We start from the raw sequence: 4,947 nt of genomic DNA on the forward strand, positions 1-4,947 counted from the left end.
TTGATGGGCATTTAGGTTGCTTCCATGACCTGGCTATTGTAAATAGTGCTGCAATGAACATTCGGGTGCATGTGTCTTTTTGAATTACGGTTTTCTCTGGGTATATGCTCAGTAGTGGGATTGCTGGGTCATATGGTAATTCTATTTTTAGTTTTTTAAGGAACCTCCATACTGTTCTCCATAGTGGCTGTATCAATTTACATTCCCACCAACAGTGCAAGAGGGTTCCCTTTTCTCCACACCCTCTCCAGCATTTGTTGTTTGTAGATTTTCTGATGATGCCCATTCTAACAGGAGTGAGGTGATACCTCATTGTAGTTTTGATTTGCATTTCTCTAATAATTAGCGATGTTGAGCATCTTTTCATGTGCTTCGTGGCCGTCTGTATGTCTTCTTTGGAGAAATGTCTATTTAGGTCTTCTGCCCATTTTTGGATTGGGGTGTTTGTTTCTTTAATATTGAGCTGAATGAGCTGTTTATATATTTTGGAGATTAATCCTTTGTCCGTTGATTCGTTTGCAAATATTTTCTCCCATTCCGAGGGTTGTCTTTTCGTCTTGTTTATGGTTTCCTTTGCTGTGCAAAAGCTTTGAAGTTTCATTAGGTCCCATTTGTTTATTTTTGTTTTTATTTCCATTACTCTAGGAGGTGGATCAAAAAAGATCTTGCTGTGATTTATGTCAAAGAGTGTTCTTCCTATGTTTTCCTCTAAGAGTTTTATAGTGTCCAGTCTTCTATTTAGGTCTCTAATCCATTTTGAGTTTATTTTTGTGTATGGTGTTAGGGAGTATTCTAATTTCATTCTTTTACATGTAGCTGTCCAGTTTTCCCAGCACCACTTATTGAAGAGACTGTCTTTTCTCCATTGTATATCTTTGCCTCCTTTGTCATAGATTAGTTGACCATAGGTGCGTGGGTTAATCTCTGGGCTTTCTATCTTGTTCCATTGATCTATGTTTCTGTTTTTGTGCCAGTACCATATTGTCTTGATTACTGTAGCTTTGTAGTATAGTCTGAAGTCAGGGAGTCTGATTCCTCCAGCTCCATTTTTTTCCCTCAAGACTGCTTTGGCTATTCGGGGTCTTTTGTGACTCCATACAAATTTTAAGATGATTTGTTCTAGCTCCGTAAAAAATGCCATTGGTAATTTGATAGGGATTGCATTGAATTTGTATATTGCTTTGGGTAGTATACTCATTTTCACAATGTTGATTCTTCCAATCCAAGAACATGGTATATCTCTCCATCTGTTGGTATCATCTTTAATTTCTTTCATCAGTGTCTTATAGTTTTCTGCATACAGGTCTTTTGTCTCCCTAGGTAGGTTTATTCCTAGGTATTTTATTCTTTTTGTTGCAATGGTAAGTGGGAGTGTTTCCATAATTTCTCTTTCAGATTTTTCATCATTAGTGTATAGGAATGCAAGAGATTTCTGTGCATTCATTTTGTATCCTGCAACTTTACCATATTCATTCATTAGCTCTAGCAGTTTTCTGGTGGCAGTTTTAGGATTCTCTATGTATAGTATCATGTCATCCGCAAACAGTGACAGTTTTACTTCTTCTTTTCCAATTTGTATTCCTTTTATTTCTTTTTCTTCTCTGATTGCCGTGGCTAGGACTTCCAGAACTATGTTGAATAATAGTGGTGAGAGTGGACATCCTTGTCTCGTTCCTGATCTTAGAGGAAATGCTTTCAGTTTTTCACCATTGAGAATGATGTTTGCTGTGGGTTTGTCATATATGGCCTTTATTATGTTGAGGTAGGTTCCCTCTATGCCCACTTTCTGGAGAGTTTTTATCATAAATGGGTGTTGAATTTTGTCAAAAGCTTTTTCTGCATCTATTGAGATGATCATATGGTTTTTATTCTTCAATTTGTTAATATGGTGTATCACATTGATTGATTTGTGTATATTGAAGAATCCTTGCATCCCTGGGATAAATCCCACTTGATCGTGGTGTATGATCCTTTTAATGTGTTGTTGGATTCTGTTTGCTAGTATTTTGTTGAGAATTTTTGCATCTATATTCATCAGTGATATTGGTCTGTAATTTTCTTTTTTTGTAGTGTCTTTGTCTGGTTTTGGTATCAGGGTGATGGTGGCCTCATAGAACGAGTTTGGGAGTGTTCCTTCCTCTGCAATTTTTTGGAAGAGTTTGAGAAGGATAGGTGTTAGCTCTTCTCTAAATGTTTGATAGAATTCACCTGTGAAGCCATCTGGTCCTGGACCTTTGTTTGTTGGAAGATTTTTAATCACAGTTTCAATTTCATTACTTGTGATTGGTCTGTTCATATTTTTTATTTCTTCCTGGTTCAGTCTTGGAAGGTTATACCTTTCTAAAAATTTGTCCATTTCTTCCAGGTTGTCCATTTTATTGGCATAGAGTTGCTTGTAGTAGTCTCTTAGTATGCTTTGTATTTCTGAGGAGTCTGTTTAACTTCTTTTTCATCTCTAATTTTATTGATTTGAGTCCTCTCCCTCTTTTTCTTGATGAGTCTGCCTAATGGCTTATCAATTTTGTTTATCTTCTCAAAGAACCAGCTTTTAGTTTTATTCATCTTTGCTATTGTTTTCTTTGTTTCTATTTCATTTATTTCTGCTCTGATCTTTATGATTTCTTTCCTTCTGCTAACTTTGGGTTTTGTTTGTTCTTCTTTCTCTAGTTTCTTTAGGTGTAAGGTTAGATTGTTTACTTGAGATTTTTCTTGTTTCTTTAGGTAGGCTTGTATAGCTATAAACTTCCCTCTTAGAACTGCTTTCGCTGCATCCCATAGGTTTTGGGTCGTCGTGTTTTCATTGTCATTTGTCTCTAGGTATTTTTTTATTTCCTCTTTGATTTCTTCAGTGATCTCTTGGGTATTTAGTAACGTATTGTTTAGCCTCCATGTGTTTGTCTGTTTTACGTTTTTTTCCATGTAATTCATTTCTTTTTGTTTTTTTTTTTTTTTTTATTCACACACACACACACTGTATTTTATTTTTACAAGACATAAATAGACTGACACCAAGCATTGTACATGGATGACCACAACAAAAGCAACAATGATTGCAATTACCAAACATGAAACACACTCATACTATGTCATAATATTGACATTCAGTCCAGTAATCCTCCACTGTAACAGCTCCTTTACTTTGCAGTGAAAATTGATTTGTATATTCTTTGCCTCTGAGTCCTTGTGGGATTTTTTTTTTTTTTTAATTCAGACAGAAAGTCACAAAATTATACTCATCCTCATCAGTTCACTCAGTCCCATGTAATTAATTTTTTTTTTTCATCTTGATCTTTTGTTAGCACTTTATGAGTTCATCAGTTTTTCATTAGAGTTCTGAAAATGCTTATTCATTCAGTTCAGCAGTACAGTCAGTTACCAGAAACCTGTACTTGTCAGAGTCTTTTCCATGAATTTCTTGAAGATGAAACCCTTTTATAGGAACATATTTGCAAAATCATCAGAGTACACCCAGAACTGTTTTACGTTTTTTTCCCTGTAATTGATTTCTAATCTCATAGCGTTGTGGTCCGAAAAGATGCTTGATATGATTTCAATTTTCTTAAATTTACTGAGGCTTGATTTGTGACCCAAGATGTGATCTATCCTGGAGAATGTTCCGTGCACACTTGAGAAGAACGTGTAATCTGCTGGTTTTGTATGGAATGTCCTATATATATCAATTAAATCTATCTGGCCTATTGTGTCAGTTAAAGCTTCTGTTTCCTTATTTATTTTCATTTTGGATGATGTGTCCATTGGTGTAAGTGAGGTGCTAAAGTCCCCCACTATGATTGTGTTACTGTCAATTTCCTCTTTTATAGCTGTTAGCTGTTGCCTTATGTATTGAGGTGATCCTATGTTGGGTGCATATATATTTATAATTGTTATATCTTCTTCTTGGATTGATCCCTTGATCATTATGTAGTGTCCTTCCTTGTCTCTTGTAACATTCTTTATTTTAAAGTCTATTTTATCTGATATGAGTATAGCTACTCCAGCTTTCTTTTGATTTCCATTTGCTTGCAATATCTTTTTCCATCCCCTCACTTTCAGTCTGTATGTGTCCCTAGGTCTAAAGTGGGTCTCTTGTAGACAGCATATATATGGGTCTTGTTTTTGTATCCATTCAGCCAGTCTATGTCTTTTGGTTGGGGCATTTAATCCATTCACGTTTAAGGTAATTATCGATATGTATGTTCCTATGACCATTTTCTTAATTGTTTTGGGTTTGTTTTGTAGGTCTTTTTCTTCTCTTGTGTTTCCCACTTAGAGAAGTTCCTTTAGCATTTGTTGTAGAGCTGGTTTGGTGGTGCTGAATTCTCTTAGCTTTTGCTTGTCTCTAAAGCTTTTGATTTCTCCATCAAATCTAAATGAGATCCTTGCCGGGTAGAGTAATCTTGGTTGTAGGTTCTTCCCTTTCATCACTTTAAGTATATCATGCCACTCCCTTCTGACTTGCAGAGTTTCTGCTGAGAAATCAGCTGTTAACCTTATGGGAGTTCCCTTGTATGTTATTTGTCGTTTTTCCCTTGCTGCTTTCAATAATTTTTCTTTGTCTTTAATTTTTGCCACTTTGATTACTATGTGTCTCGGTGTGTTTCTCCTTGGGTTTATCCTGTATGGGACTCTCTGCGCTTCCTGGACTTGGGTGGCTATTTCCTTTCCCATGTTAGGGAAGTTTTTGACTATAATCTCTTCAAATATTTTCTCTGGTCCTTTCTCTCTCTCTTCTCCTTCTGGGACCCCTATAATGCGAATGTTGTTGCGTTTAATGTTGTCCCAGAGGTCTCTTAGGCTGTCTTCATTTCTTTTCATTCTTTTTTCTTTATTCTGTTCCGCAGCAGTGAATTCCACCATTCTGTCTTCCAGGTCACTTATCCGTTCTTCTGCCTCAGTTATTCTGCTATTGATTCCTTCTAGTGTAGTTTTCATTTCAGTTATTGTATT

Source organism: Balaenoptera musculus, chromosome 4 (genome assembly GCF_009873245.2).
Source record: "Balaenoptera musculus isolate JJ_BM4_2016_0621 chromosome 4, mBalMus1.pri.v3, whole genome shotgun sequence".
In the NCBI taxonomy this organism is placed as follows: Eukaryota; Metazoa; Chordata; class Mammalia; order Artiodactyla; family Balaenopteridae; genus Balaenoptera; species Balaenoptera musculus.